General features: G+C 34.0%; 1 pseudogene; it reads right to left on the bottom strand.

Moving 5' to 3' along the window:
- Positions 1 to 1524: 1524 nt before the first annotated feature.
- Positions 1525 to 2123, bottom strand: LOC123816412 (annotated as a pseudogene).
- Between the last annotated feature and the right edge of the window lie 14565 nt (positions 2124 to 16688).

Here is a 16688-nt window from a genome sequence, read left to right on the forward strand (position 1 = left end):
CTGAGTACAGATCTTTTACCTTGGTTAGGTTTATTCTTAGGCATTTTATTATTTTCGAAGTAACTGAATGGGATTTTTTCTTAATTTTTCTTATTTATAGTTCATTATTGGCATATAAAATGCAACTAATATCTGGATATTAATTTTGTATCCTGCTAGTTTACTGAATTCATTTATCCATTATTATTAGATTCCTCTGTGTAATACAGAAAAGTGTTCTCTTCCTGATTGAAACACTAAAATTGCACCATGTTACTTTAGCCTTATTACTGTCTTTGGTATTGCCATTGAAAAAAAAGAATCATTGGCCTAATTATTAAATTTGAAAACAAGCAGTTATGGATGCTCTAGATGAGAAGAGACATGCTGAAGCTTAAAGACAAGGGGAGAATTTCAAAAGTTGCAAGAGAAAAGAAGTTAGTTACCTATAAGGAATCTCCCATTAGACTGTCATCTGATTTCTCAACAGACATTTCAGGCCAGCAGAGATTGGCATTAAATATTCAAAGAGATGAAAAGCAAGAACATACAGCCAAAGCTGCCTTACCCAGCAAGGCTATCATTTAAAATAAAGGAGAAATAAAGAGCTTCCCAGACAAGAAAAAGCTAAGGAGTTTTTAACACCAAACCAGTATTGCAACAAATACCAAAAGGCTTATTTTAAGAAAAAGAAGAAGAAAAAAAAACAGAAAAAAATAGTAAAACATAAAATGTCAATAAATACATATCTATCGATACTCACTTTAAATATAAATGGCTTAGTCCTGGCTGGTGTGGCTCAGTGGATTGAGTGTTGGCCTCTGAACTGATGTGTTACCAGTTTGATTTCCAGTTGGGGCACATGCCTGAGCTGCAGACCAGGTGCCCAGTAGGGGATGTGTAAGAGATAAATACACATTGATGTTTATCTCCTTCTCTTTATCCCTCCCTTCCCTCTTTCTAAAAATAAGTAAATAAAATATTTAAATAAGTAACTAACTAAGTAAATAAATAAATAAATAAATATGGCTTAAGTGCTCCAATCAAAAGACAAGGTAACTGAATGGATAAGAAAACCAGACCCATATATATGCTTTCTCCAAAAACCCCATCAGAATGAAAGATACACAGACTAAAATAAAGGGATGGACAAAGATGTTTCATGCAAATGGAAAAGGAAAAGCTGGGGTAGCAGTACTTATATCAAACAAAATAGACTTTAAAACCAAGCCTATAGTAAGAAACAAAGAAAAACACTACATATTGATAGAGGGAACAATCCAACAAGAGGATTTAACCCTACTAAACATTTATGTACCCAACATAGGATCAGCTAAATATGTAAAGCAAATCTTGATAGACATAAGAGATCAACAGAAATAAAGTCATAGTAGGAGATTTTAACACTCTTGACTTCAATTAATAGATTTTTTCAGACAGAAAATCAACAATGAGACAGAAGCCTTAGATGATACACTGAATCAAATGGATTTAATTGATATCTACAGAGCATTTCACCCCAAAACAGCAGAATATACATTATTTTCAAATACACATGGTACATTTTTGGGGTAGACCTGGGTCAGTTTTTGATGACTGTGGTCCAGAGGAACAACAGGTGGCCCATTTCACGGTCACAACACCAGATCCATCACAGGAATTGGAAGTATTGACTAGTGTTCCAAAAATGAGGACAAAATCTGTGAGGTTCTACTTTTGACCCTTTGTCACAACCTGAATGCAAGGTGTCCAACAGTAGTAAAGCCACAGCATCACGTTCTATTCTAGTGTCCACATGAAATTCGTGCTCCCCTCATTGATGCAAGTGAAATCTTATTTGATTATAAAGGGCAAAGGAGTGATGGGAGTCCCTTGGGGCAAGGAGCTCACAGATGCCATGACCTAGTAAAAATGCACAGCAAGTCCTGTCAGTGTCACAATCACATCTACCTGTAGGTCTGTTTCTTCTGTTCATTTGTTTTGTTTTTTGAGCACTTCAAAGCACTTAGTAAAGTCAGTATGGTATTGATCAATAGTTGGAATCAGTTCACATCCCTTAAAACACAGTATTCTCTAGCTCCAGGCCTAATAGAATCCAAGTCCCCATTGATGAACTCAGACAAAAAGCTTTCCCTTCTGTCCATCAGTGATATCACACAGCGAATGAGAGAGAGATCACTACCTACAGAATGCACTTGTTTCTATATACAGGAAACTACTCTCAGATTTCAGCCAGCAAAAAAATCTAAATCTTGATTCTCCATCTGGAAGGAACTGAGTTCTGCTAACATACCAAATGTGCAGAAAAGGAATTCTTCCCTACACTTGAGAAAGAAATACAGTCTACTGACACCTTTATTTTAGTCTGATGAGATCTGTACCACTGCTGACATAAAAAACAGTAAAATAATGAATGCATGTTGTTTTAAGGCATAAGGCTTGTGGTCATTTGTTGTAGCATCAATATAAAACTCACATACCCACTTAACAAATAGTAAACTTTCCTAATCAGAATGGCCTGTGCTGTGCTGCATCCCATAGATACTGGTAAGTTGTATTTCTATTTTCATATTTCTCAAGATATGTTTTCCCCACTATTAATTCCTTCTTTGACCCTTTGGTTGTTCATTGGCATATTGTTTAATCTCCACATATTCAGGAGTTTTCCATTTTTCTTCATGTTAATTGATTTCTAGTTCCATACTGTTGTGGTCAGAAATGACATTTGATATGATTTCAATCTTTTTGCATTTACAAAGATTTGTTTTGTGGCCTAACATATTATCTATTCTGGACAATGTTCCATATAAATGAGAGCAGAATGTATTCTGCTGCTTTGGATAGAATGTTCTGTAAATTTCTGGTAGAGCCTTTGGGGAAGTAATTCTGTCATGAGGGTGGCATTCTTATAATAGGTGATAGGGAGAGGTGATTTTTTTCACTGCCATTGGAAGACACAGTAAGCAGACAACCTGTAAACCAGGAAGAACATCTCACCAGGAACCAATTTGACTGGTTCTTGAACTTGAATTCTCAGCCTGTAGACCTGTGAGACATAAATATTTTTTTTGTTTTGCAACCCACCTAGTCTATTTGTTATAACAGCCTAAACAAACAATTTAGAAAAAAAATTAAATAATTGAAAAAATAATCAAAAATGACTTCAAAAATGATATAAAATATAAGTAGCACTTTAGCTTTAAAGATATTAAATATGTAAACTTAATTTATAAACTAGTTTCCAGAAGAGAAAACTATAGATCCAAAAGACTAGGTTGGTGTATTCCACCAATCTTACCTAAACTATTTCTGAAAACAGAAAATGAAAAAATGGAAATACAGCCTAACTGAGTACATGAGGTCTGCATTACCAGGATAATCAAACCAAAACAAGGCATTATAAGAAATGAAAACTATGGACCAATAGCCCTCATGTATATTGATGCAAAAATGTCTTAACCAATATTAGCAAATTATATATAACTATATATAGAAAGATACTACGCCATGACCATGACTTGAATTTATCTCAATAATGTAAGGTTGGTTTGATGTTTAAAAAACAAAAAATGTAATTTGTCTATCAATAAACAAAAGAAAAATCATATGCAAAAATATCTAAATTTGAAAAAACTCAATACCCTTTTTCTATTGTTCAATTACAGTTTCCCCATTTTCCCTCCGTTACTCTCCCCTGCCCTACCCAGCAGCACTTCCCACATTCAATCTTCCTCCACCATTGTCTTTGTCCATGGGTTCTTTAAACATGTTCCTCAATGGCCCTTTCCTTCTTTCTCATATTATCCCTTTTCCCTCTCCCCTCTGGTCTCTGTCAATTTGTTCTTTATTTCCATTTCTCTGGTTATATTTTGTTTGCTCATTTGTTTTGTTGGTTAGCTTCCACTTATAGGTGAGATCATATGGTGCAGTCACTGTGAAAAACAGTATGGAATTTCCTCCGAAAACTAAAAATGAAACTACCTTTTTACCCAGTAATTCCACTGGCGAGATTCCTGAAGCATCCTGAAACATCAATTTATTCTTTATTTTTTTAAATATTTATTTATTTATTTTTAGATAGAGGGGAAGTGGGGGAGAAGGAGAGGGTGAGAAACATCACTGTCTGGTTGCCTTTCACATGCCCCACACTGGGGAATCTGGCCCACAACCCAGGCATGTACCCTGACTGAGAGTTGAACCAGTGACCCTTTGGTTCACAGGCCACAGCTCAATTCACTGAGCCATACCAGCTGGGGCCTGAGACATGAATTTAAAAGAACCTATGTACCCCAGTGTTCATAGAAGCACAATTCACAATAGCCAAGTGTTAAAAACAGCCTAAGTGCCCATCAGTAAATAAGTGGATCAAAAAACTGGTATTTTTACACAATGGAATACTACACAGCAGAAAGAAAGAATGAACTCCTATCCTTCGTGACAGCATGGATGAAATTAGAGAGCGTTATGCTAAGTGAAAAGTACCTTTTTTTTAGGATACCAAAAACCCACATTTATTCACTTTTTTATTGTTGTTCAGTTACAGTGGTCCTGTGTTTTACCCCTTTGCTCATCTCTACCCTGTCCACCCCACTCCCACATTAACCCCTAGCGTTGTCTATGCCCATGTGTCCTCTATTTGTGTCCCCGTGCTTGCCCCTTCACCTTCTTTCTCCTGTTATCTCCCTCTTACTTACCGTCTAGTCCCTACCCTTGATAATAAAAATTTGCATCTAATTAAAAATAAAGTCAAATTCCCTCAACCTGTTATGGGACATCTATGAAAACTGACAGCCAGTATTTTACTTAAAGATGAAAGACTATACTTTCCTTGTAAAATGAGAAACACTGACATGATACTACTTATCATTGTACACGACGCACTTAACACTGCAGTAAACCTAGGTTAAAAATACACGTCAGCAAGAACAAAAAGCTGTCTTTATATGAAGACTACAGGAATATGAGCATGTCAAGTCCTACATGATCTACAAAATAAAACTACTGGAACCAACAAATACATTTTATCATGTTATAGGATATAAGGTTCATATAAAATCAATTATCTCTATATAACACAAACACACATATATACCCATATATGTATATATACATATATATGTGTGTGTATTAACAATAAAAATAGGAAAATAAAATACTATTTTCATAGCATCCTAAAACATAAACTCATTTGCAATAGTCATATCAAAAAATTTCTAAGTCTCTACATTTAAAATCATTGTTTAGAGAAATTTAAAAAATCCTTGCAAAACCTGGCTGGTGTGGCTCAGTGGACTGAGACAACCACACATTGATATTTCTCTCCCTCTCTTTCTCCTTCCCTTCTCCTCTGTCTAAAAATTAAAAAGAAAAATACCTTGTTAAAATGAAGAGATGTGCCTTCAGTCTTTAAGTCTTAATGCTGTTTCTTTTGAAGTTTATAAATTGGCAACCGCACTGTGACTGCATCATGGCCTCCAGTAATTGTAAGCAAACAGAGACTGCAATATACACCCTATTTCAGGGATGTTGAAATGTCATAAAAATGTACCTTAGAATCTATTTAATATGGCAATGGCTAGTATTTACTGAGCTTTGCTGAAATGACAAGAATTATCAGGGTTTTAGATGTACCATTTTTCTCATTTAATTTTTTTAGTAAATGATTTTAGTCATATTTTACACATAATGAAACAGATATTTGGCCATGCAATTGGAAATGGCCAGCTTTGACTACAAGCAGTCTGTCTCCAGACCTAAAACTATAACCCACCATGTTGTTTCCCTAATCTAACCATCCAAGTTTTCAGGAAGAACTCCTCATTTACATCGCAAGATTCCCAAATGTTTGGTAGCAGAGTCATAGAACATATGTAAATTATTCAAACCATATGTAAATTACTCAATAGGTCTTAACATTCTCAAACTTGAAGAAAGTGAGCTTCTGAGGTATTTACACATCTTAAAAGCTTTTTATTCCTCCAATTCAATATAGTCCTACAAATCCTAAGTGATTGTTAGAAAGCTGCACATATTTATATTTAGATTTGGATTATGTATAATACTGATTGTAGATTATAGCAATGCCTATTAAGTTTACTTGTATATAAATAGGAATTAAATGTTAATAATAATAATTTAAAAACATTGACAGGCAGGAACACATCTTAAAAGCATGTGATATTTATTCAGAGAGGTTTGGCTGTTTAAAATTTGAGCTGAGCAAATGTATGTTATATTGTTAGTGCCTATTATAACCAGGTATTAACATCATCCAGCAAATACTGTGAGAAAATTTCAACTTCCTACAGCTATAGCTACAGATAGAAATAGAGACAGTATAGTTTAAGGAAGCTTTTCAGCACAGATTGTAACAGCAGGAGTGTTTTTGTTCATCGGCATTTTATGTAACAAGATATGATAATATCATAAATTATGAGAAATGAAAAATTATTTTCATTTTACCATAAAATTTTAATCCAAAGGAAACAAGCTGTTCTTTAATACATAGTGGAAGGCAATCTATTTATCACCAAAGATATCTATCAAAATGAATCTTGATTAGTCTCCTAAATATGACAGTTTAAAAATGTGTGCACCAACAACCTCGTGATATAATTTTAAAAAGTTAAGTGATTTGGAATTTGTATAGCATAGCTTCCACAAAAAAAGGGATATTTTAGATATGCTATTGAAGAATGATTATCAGTTACAAAAATGTATTCAGGTTATCATATAAATTATATGAACATTGATATTTGTGGAAGATGATAAAAGCAATATGAAAATAATATAATCTCTAGTGGAAAGCTGCATAATTGTAGTTACTGCAACTAATTCATCACTAATACCCACATACTCTGGCAAAAGCCAAAGCATTTGGCAGCAGAAAGTATCAGCAGTCCAAAAAGTTATGGGCTTAATACTGGAGGTTAGTGTTTCTGTCATTATTAGTGACAGCTTACTTACTGTCTGATTGATTGTAGACCTAACTCAATTCCTTTCACACCCAGAGGCTGCAGGTCTCTACTCATCTGTATTGCTGATTATCAGCCCTTTTACTTCTAATAGGGCAGGATTACTGTTCCAAATTTATTACTTGTTGAAGGAGATTTCTACTAGATCTGTGACAATTTCACTATTAAACAGTTATTTTGCAAATGTCACTGAGCAAGGATGAGGGTGAGAGAGAATGGGCAAGAAGGTGAGAGACAGAAGGACATTGAAGAGAAAGAATAAAGAAGGAGAGGAAGAAGAATGGGAAGGACCAAAATATAGGAAAGGCATCAGAAATTATGACTTTTACTAATTTAATATTTAATATGTATCAACTATTATGAAAAAATTATCTATTCCTCATGTTAAGACTTGTACTTTATAGTACAGATAATGAAGAGCCATCAAAATATTAGAGCAGACAGATAAGCTCCAATTTATGATTTTTAAGAGTATATCACAGTATCAAGCTTGGTGATTGGAAAGCAATGATGATCTGAAGAGACTAGGAAGATTACTCTCACTGATAATACAGACAGTGCAAATAGAACTTCAGTTATCCATTCAAGGAATAGATAAAATGCCAATGTAACTGGAGTGGAGGTGGAGAGTGGAAAAAGTATGTGATAACATCAGCAGGTCACCAAGGGAAATAAATACAGACCATTAAGGACTTTGATCTTGATTCTGACATGGAATGTGGCTGATGGTTTTGTCTAGAGGAGTTTCATGGGCCAACACACATTTTAAGAGGATTACTCTTGATATGTGGCTAAAAGATGGTAGTGTTAGGAACAACAACAATGACAACAACAAAAGCCAATTAGGAGGCTGTTGTCCTTGAACCTGGAAGAGGAAATCCTTCCCTGGGCAGTATTCTTACTGTTTTCTTAGTGAGGAGCCTATGGACCAGAGAAGGTGCCTCTCACTCCCACAACAGAGAACCCACATCTCCTCGTCCTGTTCTCTAGGTGTTCGGAGCCCTGGAGATCCTGATCTATTATGATAACTTTCCCCATTTTCCTTTTTAAGGGCAGAATGCCCCACTGCTCGATGGAAGGCTGGCTTCATGGGTACACAGTCTGTGCGCTGGCACAGGGATGGGCATTTACAAAGACCCCTCACTTGATTTAATGTGTTTCAAAAAATTTAATAATTTTTCTGTGAGCTTGTACTTCAAAGTGAAGTCCAATGAAATAATCAAGCTTGTACATTTGCAAAGGAGGTACACACAATCTGCATGTAAGTCATTCCTTGCCATTGGATTCATATGTAAGTTTCAGGATACCCCATGAACACAGAATTTCAGTGGGTCTACAATGCTCAGGAAATCAACAGGCAGCAGTGAGGATACAGAAATCATGTTATATTCCTGATTGAGAAAGAGTGGAGGGGGGCTGAGAGCCACAGAGGTCATGTTCTTAGTTCATACAAGAACTTGCTTTGCTTGTAGAAGTAAAGAAACGACATTCTTTTTAAAAAATCCCTCAAACATCTAAGGAACTCTATCATATTCTTTCTTATTTGTCACTTTCTGTATTTGCTAACCACTTCCATGGAAAAAATGGAAACATAGAAACCATAGTGTCTTCTCCTTTCAGTCCACTCATACTTAACACTAAGCTGAAGGTAAGAGAGTGTTGGTGAAATGTATACATGTTAAAAAGTGAAATAAAATGTTGAATTAGTATATGCAGCATTTCCAGTTTTGGGTAAGAACAAAAGGCATATGCATATACAAGCTCAGCTGTGAACTGTGATTTCAATGATTCTGCACACAAGAACGAATGTTCTTCTATTTGAATTTAAAATAGCAACTGCGCAATATAAAGTTGAATGGTAAGAAGTATGTTAATAGACAATATTAATTTATTTTCATTTAGATTAACATTAAATAGCAAATAAAAACATGACAGGTTGAGAGACTATAGAAGAAAGAAAAATCTTTATATTTAATCATTTTAATCACATTTCATTTTCCTGATTTTTAAACAAAGTGTCTAGTGTTCTAATTTTGCACTAAAATCCACAAAGTATTTACAGCCCCCCCCCCAGGGTATATTCATCCTAAGTTTGAGATGTGGCCAATAAATGGTTGTTTTCAGAAGCTTTGGATTAAACTCAAGTGTTTGTCCATTTATTAGTATGAGAGCCCTCATGTGTAGGATAGAGCAGGGTGAGGGGCAGGAAAGAAGAGAAGGAAGCAGGCTGAAAGTTGGAAGCTAGGGCCCCAGGACAACATCTTGGCTTTTCTTTTGTTGCCATATTTTATTTAACCAGTTTTAGAATGTTTTAAATTTTTAAATATTAGATATATTGTATGTGTGCTTCTACCTGTACTTTGACCCTGAGCCCACAAATGTTCAAGACGGAACCCACTACCACAGTCCACATAAGAGATGATGGTCACATAAACTAGACATGAGCAGAAGGGTCTGGGTGTTTTTATAAAGTGAAACAACTATTTTTGTTGTAGGGATTGAATGTGTAGTTCCAAGAAATGAAGGTATCAACAAAGATTCTAGGCATTTTAGCCTGAATTATGGAAGTATAGACGTGTGTGGATGTAACAGTTTGCTTATGGTCTTTGGACTTTTTTCCAATTTTCGGTGGTTGCAAATAAAACTGATATATATATTCATGTATGAACATTGAACATGTTTTTATTTATATTTGAACATGAGCACGAACAAAAGTTTTTATTTCTCACAGGTGAATACCAAAGAGTCAGCACACCAGGTTTTATCACAAGTATATTTTTAGTTTATAGAAATTTTCAAGAGAGCTGTCCCATTTTTCATTTTAAGTTTTAAGTTTCTTGTGTTCAGCAATCTTGCCAGCATTTAGTAATGCCAGGTTTTAGTTTTAGTTTTTATTTGTATCATTCTAAGGAGTGTGTGATGTATCTCATAATGATATTAGCATTGCTTTTCCTTAATAACTCTTGACACTAAGTATCTCTTTATGTGCTTATTATCTCTCTATCTTCCTTGGTGGAATATCCACTTTTATCTTTTGTCAATATTTTTCATTTTTTATTTTCCAATATATTCTTCTTTATATATTTAGAATACAAATTCATTGTCCCATGAGGTTTTGAAATACCTTCAAATCTGTGGTGTGTCTTTTTAATCTCCTAAAAGTGTCTATCAGTTAGCAAGACTTGTAAATTTTGATGAAGTTCCATTTATTAATTTATTTATGGACAGTGTTGGAGGGTTTTGGATCAAAGGTCATGACTAAAGATATTATTTTGGAATAGTCAATATAAAGATTGCTATAAAGCTGTAATACTGAATGAAATTACCTAGGGAAATTATAAAGATAAAGAAGAGTATACAAGCGTGGGCAAAAGTAAATTTACAGTTGAAAAATGTATAATAAAAGAATAAATAATACAGGAATAAACTAATTCATATACTTAAAACTATAAACCTACTTTTGCCCACCATTATAGCTACTGACCCCTAAAGTACAACAAGTTTTACATCTGAGAAAGACCAACAATATTCACAGAGATACAGATGAATCAGCCTGTAAAATAAGAACTATGAGAACAGAATGAAAGCCACTGAGTGGAATTGTTTTGTAGAATAGAGAAGGACCAGTTGTGTCAAACTTTGTCAAAGTCAAGAGAGATAAATCCGAAGAGTTGATTTTAGAGTAACAGTGAGGTGACCAGTTGTAACTGAACAATTGTAAGATTGTTGAATGGTGAAAACGAAAGCCTGGTGGAGTGTTAATTCTAGAAGACACCCAGGAGATAAGTACTATCAATATTTCTGAGGGTTTTTTCCTCTTAAATAACTGAACAAAATGAGTAAGATAGAGCTTATAGGGGTAGAGTCAAGGATGTTATTTTTAGTTTGAGATGGAATTATGTCATGCTCTTATGATAATAATACAATAGAAAGGGGAAAGGGTAATGATTCAGGAAAGAGAAAGGATATATTGAGCAGTTTGTCCAAAATGAGACAAGACATAGATCTGTATGCACATAGAAAGTTTGATCTTATAAATGAGGGCACTATTCATTCACTGAAAGAAGAGTGAAGGCAGAATGTGGGCACAGATATATACATAGGTTGGTAGATGTGTCCCTAAAAACATGTGAAAGTGTTCAGATAGTGTCTGGTTTTTGCTTGTCTGTCTTCAGTAAAATAAGAAACAGATTATTTACCATAGTCAAATATCTCCTCTAATTGTGACTTTTATGTCCTTATTATTGCCACATCATTATGTATCAATTTGACAAGTTGTCTCTCTTGGGTATATTCTTCCTTGAAATCTTCAAATGGTTGAGTGTTTTATTTTCAAATATTTTGAAGATTAGAAAAGCTACCTATCATTTCTATGCATGGTTAAAGTATTCCTGATACTAGCTCAGGGATCACATAGTCCTGAATGTGCTTATTTAAAAGTAAAGTAAGTTAATTTGCTCAGTCCCTTCTCACCCCGCTACTAGCCTTACTTCATGAAAGTAATCATATTTCCCCTCCCAGGTTACATCTCTGTTCCAGTTCTGACAACAAAATCACCAGTTTCCAGGAGTCATGAGCAATAGAAAATAATAGTGCCAATCTTCAATGCTATCACTGTAGACTAGTTTTGTCATTGTTCTGACATTGCAGTGTACAGAAATAAATCACTGCCACCAGGATATATGTAAACCAAATCTGGAACTTTCAGATCAAATTAACTTTCTATCTATTCCCTGGACTACTCCTCTTCAGTTGTCTTACAGCAGTAGTGACTAATACAGAGGTACTTCTCTTTACCTGTAAATAGCCAGGTAAAGAAAACTTTTGTTTTCTAAGAACTTGTCAAAGAGACAAAAGTGTGACTGCAAGACCAAGAAAATAGTACTAAATAACTGGAGATAGTTGCCCTCATAATTATGTGATAACTACTTGGTATATCATTGATATTTTAATATATATTCAATAAAATAAGTTCATTAATACAGAGGATAAATTATTGATAAAAACTCAAATTTTGATCCCAAATTTTGAAACATGAAGATTTCTTTTTTTTAAACTTGTTCTATCAAAGCCCATACTGTTCATAATGAACTTAATGGAATACACAGAAAACAAAAAGAAGTTTCCCCCAAAAGAAACATTTTCTGGTTGTATTTGCTTCATACTAACTCCCAATCTTGGGAATTCAGAAGTCTGAAAATGTATTAAAGATCCTGATAAGTCATTTAGTAAAGAAATCCAAAATTTGCTTTTGTTAACAAAGTATTGCTCAATTTTATTGTACTTTTTTGGTTATATCTCTATAACAATCTAGCTAGCTACCATTTATTTCCCAAAGAATAAGAATTCCTTGGCATATGTATTACAATTGCTAATCTAAAAGTATTATAAATATTGTAGGGCCAAAATATTTAATATTAGAAATTTTTACTGACTTTAACAATAATTTTGGAGCTTAGTTTATAATGGAGATAGAGCAGGAAACTGGTATTTAGACACAATCCACAAAAAAACAAAGTTGTCTGTCTAATTTAAAGGGTTGTCCAGTATATAGTTAGAGAATAAGCAATATAAAAATACTAGCTTTTGAAAAAGTTGTAGAATTAAAAGGATTCTCAAAGACTAAATGGAGAGAGCCTTATAATTTAAAATTGAGGGGCTTTATTATTTGTTGATGAAAATTGACAGAACTAACACAATAAATAATTTAATGTAGAATTTCTCAAATATAAAGTGAGGCAGAAACTGTAAACATATGGAGAATATTTGGGAAGTTTTCATAATACATGGAATCAAATTGGGAAATGGAAAGCAAGGTTCATCTCCCATCCCACCACGTCAACGCTCCCTAGAAAACAAGGAGTGTCTACACACATCCACACTGTTTTCTTGCTTTTCCCCTGTCCTTAACCTTTAAGATCTTGATTCTTTGACAACAGAGAGAGTAAATGAATTTATATGAGATGAGGCTCTGGCATATTTTCTAAGTCAAATTAATGGTTCCCAGGACACATGTGTACATACACTATGATATTCAAATGATAATAAGAAAAGTACAGTCATTAAGGAGTTCCCTGGAAAATAGTAATAAAGGGATTTGAAATTCTGAAATTACAAGAGCAAAATGAGAATATTGATTGCTTCATGTTGAGTGGGTGGTGGGCACTTAAAGAGATAGAAGGATGAAGTAAAATAAAGCTTCAGAAACAATGAACTTTTTTTATTCAGAATGTTATCTGGGCCTGGTAGGCTCCTATAACTCTTTCACTAAATATTGAGTATTATTCAATATAAAATGCAATTATAACCTAATTAAATTAAAGACATATAAATGCAATTGAGAAATGGAGACTATTTTAAAGGTTTGGAAGATCTTTCTGATTTAAACTTTGAGTTTCATTCACATTGACACTGGCTCTGATATAACCAAAAGAACAATATTAAGGAAATAAAAAGACATATTGACTTATGTCATCAGAAAATTAATGTTTCAATCTATGTAAAAGTAATAGAGAACATGATTAAGTTTCTTTTTTTACTCAAAGTAGATTGTGATGAGCAAGAAAAATATTATAAGTTAACATCTGAAGTCCCAGCATAGCTTCCAGATAGAATCTTTCTAATTAGAGAGTGCATTTTTTTTTTTTGCCAAATTAGATGAATAGATTCAATACAGTTTCTGTGGTTATTGGGTTTTTTTTTTACTTCTTTGTGTAGATAAAAGATATATTGACAGGCACTACTGAAAACTGCAATATCTGTAGAAAACCCAACTTTATAACAGAGAGTCTTCTATAACAGAAGATAGTACCTTCAAACAGATGTTAGATCTTTCCTGGCAGCAAGAGCCTCAAAGCTGAATAAACACACAAAGAGTGGAATATGGCATCAGCAGTCATTCAACAGCTAGGCGTGCAGTGTATTTACTCACATAATAGAGATTATGTATCAGATGATATAGCACAAAACCTTGAAGGGCTTCATTATTGCTTTTGATTTTGCTGATTACTTATTAACTGACTCTCTTCAGCCACCTGGTTGTTCTAAATAAACAGAATCCACTTATATTCTAAGTGATTATTGACACAGTGATTGAAAAAGGGAATCATTCCAAGAATGTGTTTAGCATGCCCTTGACCATGTGAACACAACCAATGAAGAAGATAGTTTGCTGAATGAATCCCATTACACTTGATACATCTGCACATAACAGCAAAGTAAAAGATTGCAAACTAATACAATAACTACAAGGACACTCTAATGAAGCATTTCTTATGTTTAATTTCTCATTGGCACATTGAGATCATACTGTGAGTATTTGACACTTGTACCTCTCCTGGATCGCACTTAAAATTATTTAAAGTCTAACCTCCAGAAAACAATATTACAATACTTTTACTTTAGCTAACATACCAAAACTTTAGCTAGCATGCATCGATTAACTTTTTAAAATTATTTTCATGATTCTGAAAACAACATTCTTTTAATTTTTAAGTGCTGTTGAAACAAAACAAATAAAATGAATAACAGCTCTAAGTGATGTCTTACATATCTTTATTCCAGCGGTAGTGCTGTGTCCCTAACGTGTGCTCTCGTCATTTAGTTAAATGTCTAGATTGTATTAAAAATTTACCATGTCCATACCTAGCCCTTTTCTATGAGGAAATACAGTCATTTTATCATTGGGGTGCTTCCAAGTCCAACTCAACACCATTCCCATGAATTACTTCCTACCAACGTTTTTCATGTACAGTCACATGGGAAAAGGAGATGCACATTAAGGAAGGAGTTCCAACAGTGTAGTTAATTGCATGGTAACCTCCACATAGCCCATTTTTAATGGCCCTAACCTCCTCCCAGTAAAAAAGGCACTTTATATGTAGGTCCTCAATTCTCTTTTCTAGTTCAATGGTCCCTGGTAATTGTTAAAAATTAATAGTCTCATTATAGAAAATTATCTCAATAAATCACCTCAATTCCAATAGGTCAACTATGACTAGATATTGTTGCATTACCTACAAATGCAGGCTTAATGGTGCCAAAATGGCAGTCTTCCCAATAGAATAACCTGTGCCAACAGAGGAACATGTCAAGCCACTGCTGAAACTGTCATTCTTGTATAACTTTTACATTTAAGCTTGAGTCATCCTTTTTTTGATGAGAAATTAGTTTTAGAAATGGGTACAAAGGAGAAGTTTAAAAGAGGACAAATGAGTTTTTTTTTATTTTGTGTTTCTCTGTATCGTAGAGCCTTGCAATATTTCGAAAATCATCAGAGCTAGCACATAAGTTCTAGTGTAAAACAAAATCTCCTTAAGAGAAAAATATACAGTATATTTTAACCATATTGTTTTGGAGAGTGCGGTGTTTAAAATACAGAGTGCATTCTAAAAGTATAGTAATTTCATAGGCATGGGAATAAAAAACTGTAAGAGAATGTCAAGTGCAGGTCACAATGTGTCATGGAAGTAAAATATGACGGATTGTTCCTATCAAGGCACTAGAATCTGTGTTCTTTAAGTGAAAGCAATTCTCTAAGTCCAGCAATCAGGCTTCCATTAGCTTCCTCAATGTTTAAAGGTGGACACAGTTCAAATGAGAGCAATAATTTTGCATCATCTGCCTTTAGACACAAAAAACTTAACAGTCTTTCTGTTAATGGATTGTACAACTGTGAGGGAGATAGGGAATTAGATATTAGATAAGCTTCTAAATCTTCAAAGAAATTTTCTGATGTTACAATTGGTTTGCTAGGAGAGTTTGGGTCATGTGATATCTTAGTTTTCCTCCAGAGATTTTAATTTCTCACTGAGAATTATAGTTGCAATGTTACATATCATCTTTATTTTTTTCAAAGCTAGTATGAAAACGATGGTGGATTTTTCATCTTTATTTTCAATTATCATTTTTAGAGCCTCGGTGGAAGAAAAATTAATTACATGTAAGTGTTCTATTCAAATAATGGATTAAGAAGGTGGGCCAAGAAACATTTTTGAAAGTTTTTATAAAGGAGGAGAAACAATTCTTAATACATAAACTAAAACTTTTATAGCCAGGGAATGAATAGTTAACCTCTTTTACTATGAATACTTACTTGTATTCTCTTTGTAACTACCTGCATTATTCATCCATCCATCCATTCATTCAATTGTTCATTCATTTATTCATTCATTCAACAAATACTAATCGAGTGACCACTACCTGACAGGAACTGGACTGTATTAGTGAACAGAGTTGGCAGTGTTCTTGCCTTAATAGGTCTTATAACTGAAGAATCAAATTTATTCTAGGAAGGAGGTCTATATTCCTAATATGGTTGCATCACCTCTTTCTTTCTCTTTATTTCTAGAAAGCATTTGATGATTCAGCACACTAGAACCAAAACCTGTTTTTCAGTTACTATTGTTTGGAATTCTGGTTTTTAAAGCACATAGTTTTATTGTGAAAGAAAATAAGGACAAAACCTCCGAGGGTATAAGAAAAAAATCTTGGATGAGACAATGTAAGGAAGAAGAACATGAGAGACCTAACAGATAGGGTCCAATAAACCAGTGTCCCTGAAGCTCCAGTAAGTGACCTTGGCTACAGAACCTCATCAGCTAACTGCTTAAGCAGCTAACTGCTTAAGAGCATTCTTCTGTGCCCAGAATTTTTCAGCTCTCCTCTGAGAATGCTTATAAGACAAGCCTTAATCTTTGCTGGGTGGCTTACATAATTTATAATTGGAGACAGCTG

This window comes from Phyllostomus hastatus, unplaced genomic scaffold, assembly GCF_019186645.2.
Source record: "Phyllostomus hastatus isolate PE091 unplaced genomic scaffold, TTU_PhHast_1.1 phas_contig_209, whole genome shotgun sequence".
Lineage (NCBI taxonomy): Eukaryota > Metazoa > Chordata > Mammalia > Chiroptera > Phyllostomidae > Phyllostomus > Phyllostomus hastatus.